This window comes from Typopeltis vanoorti, chromosome 1 (genome assembly GCF_054136105.1).
Source record: "Typopeltis vanoorti isolate ZY-2024b chromosome 1, IOZ_Tvanoo_1.0, whole genome shotgun sequence".
Classification (NCBI taxonomy): Eukaryota; Metazoa; Arthropoda; class Arachnida; order Uropygi; family Thelyphonidae; genus Typopeltis; species Typopeltis vanoorti.
Genome location: NC_143549.1, coordinates 188,242,553 through 188,260,118, shown reverse-complemented (window position 1 = coordinate 188,260,118; position 17,566 = coordinate 188,242,553). Strand labels below are relative to the sequence as shown.

The 17,566-nt window shown below is 37.8% G+C and overlaps 1 protein-coding gene across 1 annotated transcript in view; it reads left to right on the top strand.

Moving 5' to 3' along the window:
• Window positions 1–3,403: 3,403 nt before the first annotated feature.
• Window positions 3,404–17,566, top strand: part of LOC150110713 (uncharacterized) — a 410,078-nt gene continuing 395,915 nt past the window's right edge. The window contains exon 1 of the mRNA XM_090395888.1: window positions 3,404–3,522. The gene's annotated coding sequence lies outside the window, so the exon portion shown is untranslated. The remainder of the gene's footprint in view (window positions 3,523–17,566) is intronic.

The window sequence follows — 17,566 nt, the reverse complement described above, 5'->3', positions numbered from 1 at the left end:
ATACAATATCAGAACCTTGTTCACTCCACTTCCAAAGATCAGTTTCTTAATAAGACACCCAAAACCTTGTCACAATCATCTCAAATACCCTGGTGTATATAAAATATTGTGTGATTGTGATATTCCTTATTTTGGAGAGACAGACCAAATTTGGAGAGATGTCGAATTGCGTATGAAAGAATACATGAGGAACATTACTTACAAGAGACAGCGAGCCAGTGCATTATCAAGTCATATCCTCTTCTCGGCTAATCCTATTGATGAAAACCAAAGTCACAAAGTCTGCTGGAAAAATCTACTAACATCTTTCGTTGCAATGATGAACTAGAGAGAAAAATCGTGGAATCTAGAGAAATCATCTTCAGTCTTGTTCATCTAAATCATAACTTGAGCTGTAACCTCCCAGATTGTCATTCAGCTGTAATCATGTACTGGCGTTCACGAGATGCTACTAGCACGTACTTTTCCAACAATACAACTAACGAAAGAACCGCTTTAAATACAACCACAACGATCCCCCTCACCGGCCGTTATGGATCAAATACGCATCCTCATATGCTTCGTATCATATGCTATATATTTTTATGTTGATCCAACATATGAAAGGTCAAAATACTTTTAACACTACAGTGCAATGTACATAGGCTGTTCAATAAGTAATAAGACTATATTTATACAGAAAACAGATTACCTTTAATCGTCATCATTTACATGGTCTTTTTCGAAATAACTACTGTGAGACGCGATGCATTTGTCCCAACGTTGCGTCCACTTCTTAAACACATGTGAGAGTCCGTTTTTTGAGAGTTCTTTCAAAACCGCCTCCGCAGCTTTTACACATGCTTTGTTGCTTTCGAAATGGAGGCCTCTTAGTGGTTTCTTGAGCTGAGGAAACAGCCAGAAATCGCACGGTGCGAGATCAGGACTGTATGGAGGGTGTGGTAGGATATCTGTGTTGTTCTTCTGCAAAACGTCCACTACACAACCAGCAATATGTCACCTTGCATTATCGTGGTGCAATAAGAAGCCATTCTTCAGCAATAGACGCTTCCTTTTGACGTTTTTGATGATAATCGCTGCTGTGTTGCCTTCCTTCCTTCAAAAGCCACATTTTGCCTTCCTTCCTTCAAAGTTTTATGCAGCGAGAAACACTTGCCCTCGACATTGCTTCATCGTGGAAAGCTTCGCGTATCATGTTAAAAGTGTCCGATGCCGATTTTTGCAAACGCACACAAAATTTAATCCCATAACGCTGTTCCAAGGACGCTTCCATTTCGAAGAGTGGTCGCACCTCGTAGGCGCGCCGATGAGCACTTGCGTTTAGTCACGTGACACTCTGGCACATCAGCCCGTATACGCCATCTATCAACCTCTTTTGTTAATACATACAACAACATTTCTTTATTCCAGAGAAATTAATATTGTGTTGAGTGGTTTCGCCACAGTAAAATTAGTCTTATTACTTATTGAACAGCCCACGTATGAGCAAGTGATTAAGCAGAAAATGTAGCCTGTTGATATGTTTCAAGGATGGGAGGTTGAACTCGGTGAAGGAGATTGCATGGGGTGGGAATTGCTTCAAAGATTAGGAATTGTAATTCTTAGATGAGTGGTGCATTCATCTCACAATTACTTCATTGCCTGCATTTTTGTGGTTACTACCCACGAAAGGTTATTTCTAAACCTATAGTATATTTTACATTGGGTGGGCTAAGGATTTTTTGCCAATTTTTATTTTTTATAAGTTTCTTTTTATTTATTTTTACATAGTTCGGAGACCCTGTTCTAGAGACCAAACATTGAACTTTTTATATATATATATATATATATATATATATATATATATATAAGAAAGATCAAAATCAAGCTGATTATTACCATCAACGTTATCAATCTTATCAAAGCTGCTCTATGGAGTTGAAACATGGACATTGAAGGCGACAACCATCAAGAAAATCGAAGCCTTTGAGATGTGGCTACAGAAGAATGCTAAAGATATCATGGACAGAAAAAATTACCAATGAAGAGGTCTTAAAATCCATTGGCAAAGCTAAACATCTTGTACAAATAATCAAGAAACGAAAAACATCATATCGTGGACATATCATGAGAAACAGAAAATACCAACTTCTACAAACTATTTTGGTAGGAAGAATTGATGGCAAAGGAACTAGAGGAAGAAAAAGAATATCATGGTTTGATAACATCAAGACGTGGACAGGAAAGAGCAGTGCACAACTGCTCAGATTAGCACAAGACAGCAGTTTGTTCGCCAAGATGGTCGCTGACCTTCGATAGAAGATAGCACATTAAGAAGAAGATATATATCGAAAGTTTTTTTAACTTGGGTATACTATGTATGTTAAAGATACCAAGCAATTTTATAAGCTAAGTTTTAATCCTTTTTTCCAAGTAAGCAAACAGACAAGTAAGTCGAGTTTGCACCTGCACGTAGTGCAAGTCTGAGGCAACTCGTGGTAAAGGTGGAGTAAGGTCCGATCACTTTCCTTAGTATTTTCCCCCTAATGCAAAACACATCCCCTTGCGGAGATGTATGATGCTATGCATTAAAGGCAAGGGACGCTACCCAGATCGGTTTCGACCTTTATTGAGGTCTCGTCAGTGGGAGCCAGACCTAAAAATGACAAGGTTGAAGTAATGCAGAGCTTATAAATTTTACCTAAATAAGTTGCCACGAGGTGCTTTGATCTTATTAAATAAAAATCCCAGGATGACAGAAAGATGTAGAAAGTTTCATATCAAAAAAAAAAAAAATCAGCTAACGCCTTTTTATTCCCGTATATACGGGAGTAGGCGAGGCCATTTAGCCCTATCTAACTTTTGGAGACTGAGTGGACAGTTCAATCTCCACTGGTACCCAATCAGAGATAGATGGCCCAAGGCTATCACTAATTAAGCGGTACGCAGTGAAGAGAGACGGCTCAAATGTGCCGCCATCTCGTGGTCCCTAACACAATATAATTTTTGTATATAATTTATTTTGTATATATAATTATATATAATTTTGTATATAATATAATTTTCATATATATATGAAACAAAAGTTTCATATATATATTATTATTATTATTATTATCCGAGACCTCATGGAGTCAAAGACTCATATATGAGTCTTTGACATATATATGAGTAATATATTTGTGCCAGGATAAACTGGTTATCTCAAGAAGAGAAAGTTGATCTTCAAAGGAAACTGGAGCCTTATATATATATATATATATATATAAGAAAGATCAAAATCAAGCTGATTATTACCATCAACGTTATCAAAGGTGATACTAGATCACACACCCAAATAATCCCGCTTCACTGACACATATTCGTATTTGCTAGACCTACTATAGCACTTATAAAGGGTAGTGTTTAGTTTTGCTGAGGTGGCGCATCGTATTGTTTTGAGCGGCTTGACAACTGTATTTAGTTTTTGACATAAGCTCTTTCCGCTGATGTCAAAGTTTTAGTTTAGTATTTTACCTAATATAAATAAAGGATCTAAATAAGGTAAAACGGAGAATTTCTTTTTTTTCCCCCCTTTTTTTCTGGGGATATGTTTCTGGATATGGTAGAGGAAATGAGAGATCCGGGAGTGATTGTAGACAAGGACCTAAAATTTCGGGGACATGTTACTAAAATAGTGTAGACAACACAGCGGATACTGGGAATGATGCGGAGGACATTGGCTTGTAGAAGTAAGGATGTTATGGTTCCTTTTTTATAAGGCTTTGATCAGGCCGCATATGGATTACTGTGCACAGATCTGGTCACCTGGTTTTCAAAAAGATGAAATTGCGTTGGAAAAAGATCAGAGGCGATTGACTAAGGTGGTTTCTGGTCTCTGGAACGTAAAGTATGATGTCAGATTGACAAAATGCAATTTGCAGAAATTGGTGGATAGACGGAGGAGGGGAGGATATGATTGAGACATATAAGCTGTTAAGTGGTTATTACCAAATTAACGGCGGGGAGGTTTTGCACAGAATGGGTGAGGATAGCAGGAGAACAAGAGGTCGTTCCTGGAAGCTGTATAAGGAGGGAGTGAGGAGCAGGTTTTTTGCATGAGAGTGGTGAGTGATTGGAATGCTTTGCCCGAGAGTGTGGTGTGTGCAGAGATAGTGAATATATTTAAGGCACAGTATGATAAACTGTGTGTATAACAGTGGACCTCCCACGATGAGTCTTTGACTCCATGGAGGTTTTTATAATAATAATAATAATATTCTCCTGGAGTTATACGTCATGTATTTGTGTCTAATGATTGTTTTCCACCTAATACGCGAACAATAAAAAATGTATTTATTTTTATAAGAGTATAATATATGATCAGAAATGAATAAAGTTATCATTTTATTTACTTGAAACAGCAGATATTAACCAGAAGATAACTACAGGCACTATTAACAACAAATAAATCAGTACAGTAGTGTAGACTGTTGTGTGGAGTAGAGCTCCTTGGAAGTGTAATAAAGAATACAAGTCAGGCCAAGGAGTGTAGGGATTGTACAGTTTTTTCTTTCTTTTTTTTGCCGGGGGCGGGGACATATACAGTATCTGTTTAATGTGACAACTTGAATGAACAGAAAGCACTTAAAATCAAGGGGAGAACAACCTATTACAAGTATTTAATATCTCCAAAAAAAGCTACAAGGTAATGGTATGAAATTAATATTGTGTTCTTTAATTTTGTCACCATATTAAAGTCCTGTTATTTCTGTTCTCTGCATTTAGTCCCTTTATCCAAAAAGTGGTATATAGAGCCAGCTGTCTTGTGACACTTGTATTTCTCTTCTTTTCATTAACTCTTAAAGTAATCACAAAACAAGTATTATAGAAAATAGCCTGCTTATAATCATGATATAATGTAAGGTAAAATGATTTCCTCAGCAGTATTGTTGCTTTTTTTTTTTTTTTTTCATATGTAAAATCTGCACTAACAAGCATGCATTGCATGCTTGTTGCCATCCCATCATTGTCTGTTATCATCTGCATCATTACAGGAAGAGATATGTAGTTGGATGTTGTTATAGGTCAAGTAATGTGGAGGATGGTGATGAAGAAATGTATAAGTGACTTCAGTTAGTGAATAAGGAAAAGGTGATTATTATGGGTGATTTTTAATTATTGTGGTATAGATTAGAATGAAAAGATAGCATTTGGGAATAATTTTTCTAGAGACACTATCTCAGACAGTATATGTGAAGAAGTGCACATGAGGATTGAGAGTATTAGATCTGATCATTTCATCAGAGGATGTAATTGTGAGTGGGGTCTTACACCACCCTCCAGTTAGTTAGAGTGATTATGAAGTGATCACATGGGTTTTGGCTAATCATATGAAGACTTCTGTGAGGAAAGGAATTATGTGGAAGTACAAGGCTGGTGGTTATGACATATTTAGGAGACAGCTTGGAGCTACAGCATTGAATGAGGAGTTGAGCAGTAAGGAAATAAATGCCTGCTTGGAAACCAATAAAGAAATACATAATGCATCAATGTGTGAATGTATTCCAAAGGTCAAAAGTCTTAATAAGATAGGTGTATGAACAAGGTGAGATGATTAAGCATGAAATCTTGCAGAAGAAGAAGGCACTTTTGGAGTCAGCGCAAGATGAATAATGGTAATAAATACCCTGATGAATTAATCACTGAACACCTTGACTATGTCCTCTGCAACAGTTACCAATCTGTCACTTTTATCCATTAACAGCATCTCACCATGATCATTCTTTATTCTACTTGCTACATATATATAAAAAAAAATATATAAAAAAAATTGCGACTGTTTTTATTGGCCTGATTTGTTAATTTCTGCTTGTGTACTTTTGTTGTCCTTAACAACTGAGTCACTCACCTGGCCTACTCTTTAATACTCTTCATGCAACTGATTATAATCAGTTGCATGAAAAATCCTTGAGTTTTTTCGATATGTAGCAAGTAGAAGGAAGAATGATAGTAAGCTAGATGTCAATAAGGCAGTAGCACACGATGACATATCACCACGTTTTCTATGTTCCCAGAAGTTAGTATCAGCTTTGGCCTACCTGTTTAATTAGAGTCTTGTTCTTGCAACAGCATACATAGGTACTTCCTTCCAAAGGAGTGGAAGGAAGGCAAAATTGTTCCATTTCACAAAGATGGTGATAAGGCTAAGGCAACAAATTATAGGCCTATCTGTATATCTGGAGTTGTTAGTTAAGTGGAGAGATTGGTGAGATATATGATACAAAAGTGGGTTGATAACAGTGGTATTGTTTATGCTTATCAGGATGGGTTTTTTAAAGGATGATCATGTTTTATAAATTTGCTTATGCACTATAACAAGGTGACGAATGTATTGGACAAGGGAGATGCATATACAGTGGTATAGTAGATTTTGCAAAGGCTGTTGATAGATTGCCACACCACAATTTTAGTCACTAAATTGAAGCAGATGGGATGGGATGGAATGATAGACTAGTGAGTTGGATAGGTGAATGGCTATCAGATAGGTATTAGCAAGTTGTGTATTGGGGGTGCTATCTTGAAAGAGGGAGGTCAAAAGTGGTGTGCTGCAAGGGTCAATTTTTTGGACAGTTATTTAATTTGTATATTAATGATATTGGGATAGTTTTAATTGATATACAGCTGTTTGCAGATGATGCAAAACTGGGTAGAGTAATAAGAAATCAAGCAGATGTGGTGTTACAGGAGGACTTGAATAGGATTGTATGAGTGGACAACAGTATGGAACTGTCAATTCAGTGATGCCAAGTAAAGTTCTGAAATTTGGTAGACAACAATGGGATGCAAAGTATACATATACACTTGACAGAAAAATTTTAAGGGGGATGAGAGACCTTGGAGTTGGTGGACAGGGATCTGAAGTTTAGAGGTCAAATTACACAATTTGTAAAGACATCACATCAGATTATGGCAATTATGTGGGGGACCTTAACTTGTAGAAACAAAGAGGTTCTTGTTCTATTGTATAAGGCCTTGATCAGTCCACATGGATTATTGTGCACAGATTTGGTCCCCTGGTTTTCCTGGTGATAAGGATATGTGGGAAAGGTTCTAGAGAAGACTGGCTTAAGTCATAACTGGCCTTTGGGATGTGGGATATGAGGACAGATTGAGCGAATGCAGTTTGCATAGCCTTGTGTATAGGAGGAAGAGAGGTGATATGATTGAGACATTTAAGTTGGTAAAGTATGTTGGTAACTTATGGATCTGAGAGCTGGATCAGAAGTAAAACACTTGAACAAAGACTAGAGACTGCAGATATGACAGTCCTGAGAAAGATTAGAGGCATGAACAGATGGCATCAATGGCAATATCATATTAAAAATGAGGATATTAGGAAAGAACTTTATTTTGTCAGCATCCAGGAATGCATTAGCAGAGCTAATCTCAGGTGGTATGGTCACTTAAACAGAATGGGCAAAGAAAAATTAGCAAAACAAGTGTTCTCTACCAGGTTTGCAGGAAAATGACTCAGAGGAAGACCAAGATATAGGTGGATTGATATGATACAATGTGCCTTAGATGATAGAAATATAAGATCTGATAATGTTGGAATCTTGACAAGTAACAGACTGATATGGAGGAAAATTGTAGATAGGAAGTTAGTAATGATGTAAATTTTTCATGTAGTACTATCTTATCCTGTACACCCTTTGCGGGTACATGGCAGGAATTTGATGTTGATGATGATGATGATTGAAGTTGGTAAAGGGTTGTTACCAGGTTAATGTGAAGAAAGTTTTTTGTGGAATGGAGGAAGGGGGGGGTAGAACAAGACATACTTGGAAGTTGTATAAGGAGAGTGTGAGCAGGGGAATAAATAGTAGGTTCCTCGCATGGAGAGTGGTTGGTCAGTGGAATGCTTTGCCTAACATTGTGGTTAATGCAGATACATTGAATAAGTTTAAAGCACGGTTTGATGGGTCTTGTGTGTAACATTGTTTGCCTCCCCATGATGAGTCTTTTTACTTCGTGGAGGTCTGCTATTAATAATAATAATGCTAATAATAATAATTTCATCACTGATTATGCATATATACACACACAAAACACAACACACACTTATGCTGGCCTGGTTGGCCGAGTGGTTAGCATATCTGCTCTCCAGCCAAGAAGCTGTGGGTTCGATTCCTGCCAAAGCCATGGATGTTTGCGATTGTCCTACAAATCAGTTACCATATGTACTACTGTGACCTGTATCCTGGCACAGTATGACATTTGATATTTTTGCTCCATAAAAAAAAAAAAATCAAATCAAACACACATTTTTATATATATATATAAATATATATATAAATATATAAGTGATGGTGTGAGAGTGACAGATGCAGAAGAGCTTGTTCAACTAATGAGTGCCCATTTTGCTAAAATCTATTAATCTAGTGTATGCAACATTGAGTTTATTTTCATTGGGTGAAGAAACTCAGGTGTATGAGGAGGGAGGTATTAGAGCTGTTACACAAACTAAATAAGAATTCAGCATAGGGACTGATGGGATATCAGCATGGGTACTAAAAGAGTGTTCAGCTGAACAGGCTATTCCTTTACTAGGCTATATAATTTGAATCAGAACAGGGAAAATTCCAGAAGAATGGAAAGAATGTATGGTAATCCCATTGCACAGTAGGGGTGCAAAGACCGATGTAGTCAATTATCGGCCAATCGGTATCTCAAGAGTGGTGGTGAAGATTTTGGAAAAGTTGGTCAGGGCTTGCATTCAGAAATGGGTTGACAGAGAATCTCTACTTTGCAATGAACAGCATGGGTTTACTAAGGAAAGGTCATGTTTTAGCAACTTGCTCACATTCTATAATGTTACCATTGAGGTAGACAAGGGGAATGGATAGATACACCATGATACTTTTGGATTTTGCTAAGGCTTTTGACAGAATACAACATGGAAGACTGTTGCATAAATTAGAGAATATTGGATTGGATTATAAAATATAATCCAATAAGAGGATGGATGACTGACAGATATTAAAAAGTTGTATAATCGGGTTGTGAGGCTGCTAGATTTAAGATAATCAGTGGTGTACAGCAAGGACCAGTCTTTGGTCCACTGCTATTCAATCTGTACATTAATGACATGGGAAGGATTTGATAGGCAACATGCAGATGATGCAAAGATTGGGGGTAATCAGGAATGTGGCTGCAGAATGATTTGAATTGGCTGAAATTGTGGACATGAGAAAATGGTTATCAGTTCAATGTCAGTAAATGTAAAGTCATGCACTTTGACATGATTAGATATCCAATGTCGTATTATATTGGTGGGATCATGCTAGAAGAAATTGATCAAGTTAAGGATCTGGAGGTGTTAGTGTATAGGAAGTTGAAGTTCAGGGGCCATGTAGCAAAGATTGCAAATACAACTCAGAAGATAATTGCAATGCTGAAAAAAAACTTTGACAAGTCAAAAATGACATAAAGATGTCATTTTGCCTCTTTACAAGGAGATTTACAAACTTAAAGGATTTCAGTCGATGGAATTTTTTATTGTATGGAGAGTGGGGAAAGGACAAGAAGGCATCCTAGGAAGCTGAGAAGGGGGTGAACTCTAGATTTTGCTCTCATAGAGTGGTGCATTATTGGATTGGATTGCCATTGGATGTTGTGTGTACAAGCAGTATGATAGCTGTTGCATGTATACTTCCTGGATTGGCCCCCGAATGGGTGGACTCTATTAATAATAATAGTAATAACAATAACACACACACACACACACATTGTTGAAAGTAGACCACGTTTCTTCTTCTCCTCCAGGAAAGCTGAAACTTTCGTAATGAATCAGGCCAGGGTATGGTACCTTAAGGATTTGTTTAATAAAAGAAAATCAGCCAAAAGATCTACGGTTTAAATCCCATCATTGACCACAGAGACCAAATGAAATCTTGTATGTTTGCTGGTGTGTGAAATACTTTGGTATTGAGTTTAATTTCAACTAGAGAAACTAGAACTTATCTGATAATTTCTGTATTTCAAGTTGAAAACAAACCAATGTTTAGAACATGTATAGTTTGAAGATGACATACACACTGTGTGTTGAGGCTTAAGTGTTGTGAGAACATCATCTTGGAGGTTTAATGGAATATTTATAGCACTAGGAAAGGATTAAAAATTAATTTTAATGCTTCCAGTATTTCATCTCAGTCACTGAGATATCTTCAGGGATTACAGATAACTCTTGTAACACACACACTCAAATACAACACAATACTAAGTGAAACATGGAGGTAACTTTAAAGTCCTATCTAGGTGGTCGCACTCTATAGGTGTTTGTAGGTGGCCTAGGATGTAAAGTGGGATCTCTGATAATGTTTCCAAAATTTTGGGAAGTTTTATGCTATGGTATTTATTTAAATTCAGTTGATTTCTGAGTGCTGCCACAGATTCTAAAAATAGTCTTTCTTTTTACTCTGGTGGAGCATGGTGGTTTTTCTCCAGGAGATTCTGTGGGTTGTATCCAAAACATGGTCTGCAAGGCCAGATTGACCATAGTTCTAATTGCAGATGTATGATTTGTGTTCTTCTAAACAGATGGTTGCTGATCTACCTGTCTGTCTGAAGTAAGCGAGCTTGCAGGAACAGGGTAATTTATGTACTTCAGGCACTGAGAGAGGAGGGAGCTGATCTTTGGTAGAACTGATAAGGGTAGCAAGTTTACAGTGGTTTAAAAGCTGTGTGGAGGTTGTTTTCCTGATGTGCCACAGATATAGGGTATGGTAATGGCAATTATGAAATCCTTCTGAAGAGATGAGGGGAGGAACTGATTATTTTTTTTTAAAATTCTGTAATCGCTGTATTGGAAAGGAAGGTGTTGTGTATGTGGTTGAGTTCGGTTGAAAGGGAGTTTCCACTGGAACAAAGATTATGGGCTCTATTGGTTACAGTTTTAATAATGCCATATTGTTGACAGGTGGTGGTAGGAGAGTTTGTAAATGTATCTGTCTGTGTGAGTAGGTTTCTATATACAGTGAAGGAAAGGTTACCATTAGGAAGCCATGTTACTAAGGCTAGGAAGGTTAAAATATTGTTATTTTCCTGACTGAAGGAGACACATTAGACTCCTTCCTCAATCACCTCAATAGCCTATATCCAAGAATTCAGTTTACAATGGAAAAAGGAAAATAACAATAGTTTACCCTTCCTTGATACCTCATACATTGATACCTCAGTCCCATTCTCACACACCCACACAGAGTGCATCATACTATGACTTAAAAATGATTCATCATCTCTTCACTCACCACACTTTCAGGCAATGCATTCCCACCACGCTCCACGCAAAAAACTACTCCTAATCCCTTTGCTCGGAACCTCCTTATATAGCTTCTAGGGATAGCTTTGTATCCCCCCCCATCTCAGTCATTCTGTGAAAAATCTCATCCACTTTAATCTGATAATTATCCCTTACCAACTTATGTCTCAATCATGCCCCACTTCTTCCTCCTATCTGCTGATCTCTGCCATTTGCATTCCCTCAATCTGTTTTCATATTCAACATTCTAGAGACCCTAAACCACCTTAGTCAATTGTCTCTGAACTCTCTCCAACATCTCTTCATCCTTTAGAGATTAAATAAATCCTTTAAAGAGATTAGACTTCATAAAACCAGGTGATCAAATCTGTGCACAGTAATCCATATGTGGTATGATTAAGGTCTTGTACAATGGAATCATAATATCCTTACTTATATATGTCACTGTTCTCTGCATCATTGCCATAATCCACTGTGTACTGCCTTCACAATTTGAGAAAATGTTCTTAAAATTTCAGGTCACTATCCACCATAGATACCACATTTTTCATCTTCTCTGAGATGTCACCACCAATCTTACACTCTCCATCTCATCTTTGCTTCTCAAATTTTAAAACCTTTTTTACATTGAACTGGTAGTGCCACTCACTTGCCCATTCACCCAGCCTTTTCAAGTTCTCTTGCAAGGCTACAACATTCATTCTACTCTTCATAGCTCTTGCCAACTTTGCAAAATCTGTAAACAACTGTATATCACCATTCAAGCCCTTCCCAAAGTCATTTACAAATTAAATAACAATATCCACAAAACAACCCCCCGTCCCCCGGGGCACACCACCAATGACTTATCTCTTCTGGGATATCACCTCCCCACACACACACACACATCGACGTTGATTGTCCAGGCTCATACAGACCAACTGCAGGGTAACAGTGGCACAAATCACATCCAGTTTTAATGTTAGTGGTCCAAGTCCAAGCAGTGTCAGCAAGTGAATGACACAGTGTACCCTACATGCCATGGGCTACGGAAGCCAACACCCTAATTGTGTACACTGTTGACAGCTCATCATCATGCATTGCTCCTCGCCTGGTGTCAGGACCATCAAATCTGGGCCTCTGCAGAGTGGACCAGAGTGTCGTGTGGTCTTTTCAATTCTCTTATCATTTGTACTGAGATGACGGGGGGGGGTGCAGGGGTGGTGTCAACAGCATGAGGCTATGGCCTCATCATTCCAGGTCCGCTCTGTTCAAGGAAGTGGTGGCTCTGTGATGGTTTGGGGAGCCCTCTCATGTGAAACATTAGGTCCCTTAGTGCATCTAGAGAAGTCCTTAAATGATGCCAGCTACCAGAATGTACTGGCTAATCATACATGCTTTCATGAACTGTGCATCCTGCAGCCGATGGCCTGTTTCAGCAGGTCAGTGATCCATTATCCAGGACCGATGTCTAAGGCACATTTGTGGACAATGCTGCAACAGGAATGGCTGGAATTGCCTCTGGTATCTGGTAGAGTCAATGCCTCAGAGAGTACAGGCTGTTATTCATGTTAGAGGAGGACTGATACGCTATTAGTAGGTATCTTTAATGTTTTGTCTTGAGTGTAAATGAATTCTATGATAGACTCTCAACCAAAATATGTCAAAGATGTCATCTTTAGAAATGTCTGAAGTGAATCTGTTGAATGGATCTTATTATTCCATGGAAGTCCTGATTAATAATTATTTTCTCAAAGGCTGTTATTTGATATCATTTGTGTAAGGAAAAGTTGAATGAAATGTAATTATGAGTGCAAATGAAATGAATAAAAATGAATTTGCTTTAACAGTTTTTTTTTTTAAAGAAGTAAAAACAGTTTATGTTGAAGATTGAGATAACATTGTTAATTACCTAGTCTTGCTATAAATACTGTTACAACTTCTGCATACCCCTGCATTACCACAGAATTTTGTGAGCCCAGTTCTATTAGTGGTGCTGTGCACATCCAATATTTGCATATTTATCAGTAGAAGGAGAGTTGTTCAGTTCTTCTGGTTAACATGCAGTGGAGAAATTATTATGAGAATCATGTAGCTGCGCTGTAATAGTACTTCACAAGGTTGGAATGCAGCCACTTGTTATTTTCAAAATGCTAAAAACATCAATAGGATATGTTTGTGTATCAGACTATTAACTGTTATAACAATACAGAAGACGTATCTGATTGCCAAAGAACAGGTCGACCACTCTGAATGAGAATGCAACCACTCTGCTGTAATTCTGTGAGAACACAGAAAGTAATGTTGCAAGAGACGAACGTTTCACAGAGAATGTTGTCACACGTATTAACTGATAACCTGGGGGTGAGAGCCTATCGTGGTTCTATTGGACACTTCCTAACACCACAACTTATGCGATAGAGGGTAATAAAATCAAAGGCTCTTCTCTGAATGTGAACAACACAGAGATATCCTCTTCACAGACGATAACTTTTTCACCATTTAAGAGTCATTTAACTGAAGAAGTGATCAGATATATGCCCTGGATGGTTGCACAGCATGTGCCATAGCACCCAGGATTCAGAGCAATCATCACTCTGTATCAGTGATAGTTTGCTGGTGGAGATGGGAGTGAAGGAGTCAAAACCTCCACCAAAGTGTATCAAGACACCGTGCTGGAACTGTGATATGGCCCCTGAACAACACCTTGTTTCCCAGTAAGCAGTGGACCTTGTAAGAGGACTCAGCCCCTTCACACAAGGTGAGGACCACACAACAGTGATTGGAGGTGAATATGCCCTACCATATATCACCATCTGATTGGCTATCAAGACGTCCTTATCTGAATCCATTTGACTTCAATTGTGGTCGGAGCTTGAGAGAGTAGCCTGCAAGAAACAATACCCCAGGATCACCAGCCTGAAGGTGGATTTAGAATGAGTAGTGGCAGCATTTCTGTTCGATGTTGTGCATGCTGCAATTGATATGCAGCTTCATATACTTTGAGTGTGCATGATGGCAAAAGGGGGACATTTCGAATATTGACTACTGCTGTATGCACATTGTACATGTGGTTTGTATGTGCTGAAAGCTGTAAATGATTTACTAATAGATTAAGGGTCTATGTGCTCAAGTTGTAACATTATTTATGGCTAGACTGTGTAGAAGAATATTCTTTTCAGTAGTGGAGTTTATTGTACTTAAACATTTGCAGAAAGGTATTTAGAAATAGCAAAGACCATTTATTTAGTTTTCTACAATGTTCATTAGAAGTTAAATCTTAGCATCACAGCATGTGATTACTAGAATTGTGGCATAAGGTAAAAGCATCTAATTACTTTACTTTTTTATCTTATATAATGAAACCTGTGGGATATCCATTATAGAATCACACTTGTACCACATTAAAAATTGATTTATATATAGATATTTTGTCTTATGTATCATAAGACTTTGCTTTCCCTCCCCCTCAAACATGATATCCTTTATGTGATGTAATATTGCACACAGTAGTCATCTTGACTACTGGGCACAGATTTGGAAGAGGATTCAGAGACTAGTGACCAACTATTGATAGGTCTGTGGAATGTTTCTTATGAGGATAGGTCTGGAATGTTCCCTATGAGGATAGGTTGAAGGTGTGTGGATTACAAAGTTTAGTTGATAGGTGGAAAAGAGGGGACATGATAGAAACTTATAAGATATTAAAGGGGTTTTATAAAATTGGTGGAAAGGAAAATTTTCAATATATGACAGATAGTCACAGAATTAAAGTTGTGTAAGAGTGTGGTTAGTAAGGGGTGTGTGAAACAATTTTTTGCATGGAAAGTGATGAATGAGTGGAATTGATTGTCAGAATTGGTTGTGAGTGCCCTGATAGTGAATGAGTTTAAGGACAGATGTGATAAATTTTGTGTATAAACGTTAGTATGGGTCTCCCACACTAATGTTTATACTCAGTATATCTCTGGACTCCATGGAGATATCATATAATAATAGTAATAATAATATTTTTTAAAATAATTATATATTTCTTAATTTCTGATATACAATAGGATTTTTCTCTAAAATATTTTGTGATGTCTTGAAGGATGGTTGAAGTGTCCAGATTTTGTAAACATGATTGTTTTGCAAATGTGTGTTTAGACTTAGGTGCTGGTTTACTCTCATAATATAACTAAAGTACAAAGAGAAATTATTAGGATTAAGAAATTAAGAGAAATTTTCAGACAATTATCTGCTAAATGAACACAAAAATATATCTCCTACCATAACTTGGTCAGTCAGGTATAGCTGACCACACCTTAGATACCTTGCATAGAAACAGAAGGAAGAAAACTATTATGCTCCATCAGAGTAAATTCAAACTTGAAAAACTCATTTTAGAATCAGTAGCAGATTTAAAAAATCAGCCTAATCTTAATAAATATTATTATTATTATTATTATTATTATTAAACAAGACCTCATGGAGTCAAAGACTCATCTAGGAGGTCCTTTTATCTCACACACATCTCATCATACCAGGTCTTAAACACATTCAAACTCCTTGCAGACACCACACTCTCAGGCAAGGCATTCCAATCATTCACAACTCTGCACGAAAAAAACCTGCCTCTCACTCCCCTACTCACACCCTCTTTATACAGGTTCCAGGAATGACCTCTGGTTCTCCCCTGATCTCCCACTATTCTCTGTAGAACTTCTCCACCATTGATCCTATAACAACCCCTTACCAACTTGTAGGTCTCTATCATATCTCCCCTCTTCCTTCTCTCCACTAGATTCTGCAAATTACATCTTTTCAATCTTTCCTCATACTCGACATTCCAGAGGTCAGAAACTGCCTTAGTCAGTCGTCTTTGGACCCTTTCCAACATCTCTTCATCCTTCTGAAAACCAGGTGACCAAATCTGGGCACAATAGTCCATGTGTGGCCTAATCAAAGCCTTATACAATGGAACAAGAATCTCCCTACTTCTACACGTCAGTGTCCTCCTCATCATTCCCAGAAGTCTTTGTGTTGTCTTCACAATTTTGGCGATGTGTCCCCTAAATTTTAGATCCTTATCCACTATCACTCCCAGATCTCTTATTTCCTCTACTTCCAACAATATATTCTCACCAAGCATAAATTCTGCATCCCATCTTTGTTTTCCAAATTTTAAAACCTTACATTTTGCAACATTGAACTCACATCCCCATTTGCTTGCCCAATCACTCAATTTATTCAAGTCTTCTTGCAAGGCCACAACATCTTCACTACTCTTTATGGTTCGTCCCAACTTTGCATCATCTGCAAACAACTGAATATCTCCATCCAAATCTTCGCCAATATCATTAATATACAAGTTAAATAGTAATGGCCCTAAAACAGATCCCTGAGGCACTCCACTAGTGACTTTCCTTTTCCTGGATATTGCACCCCCATACACAACTTGTTGATACCTATCAGATAGCCAGTCTCCAATCCAATGCACTAATCTAATATCCAACCCCATCTGCTCTAGTTTGACTGTCAACTTATCATGAGGTACTCTATCAAAAGCTTTTGCGAAATCCAAGTATATTACTGTGTATCCTTCTCCTCTGTCCAAGGAAGCAGTCACTTTATTGTAATAAGTAAGTAGATTACTAAAACACGACCTCCCTTTAGCAAATCCATGCTGTCCATCAAAGATTATACCATTGTTGTCAACCCAACTCTGGATCCTAGTTCTCACAAGCTTCTCCAACAACTTAACCACAACACCTGACACACAGATAGGCCTATAGTTTGATGCTTGAGTTCGATCACCTCCTTTATGAAGTGGCACAATCTTGCCCTCCTTCCACTCTTTAGGGACTTGACCAAGTGCAAGACTCGTATTAAAAAAATATGTCAAGGCAGGTGTCAACTCTCTGGCACATTCCTTCAGAATACGCGGTGATATATTATCAAGTCCCACAGCCTTATTTACATCTAGTTTACTCAACTCCCCAAACACCTCTTGCTCACTTACAGTCAGTCTCTCCTCCCCCATCATCAACTGCTCTTAATCTCTCTCTCCATGAAGTCACATTCACAAGATTGAAAGATCTTTATGAACTGCTCATTAAGTATCTCCACCACACATTCTGCAACAGCTGTCTTTATACCATTTCCTCCAATCAATGTCATCCTTCCATAATCATTCTTTCTTTTGCTGGTTACATATCGAAAGAACTCCCTAGGATTCTTTTTAGCTTCATTAGCTAACTGCTGTTCATATCTCTCTTCAGCTACTCTCACCAACCAAGTCACTCTCCTTGCCTGGTCTTTGTAGAA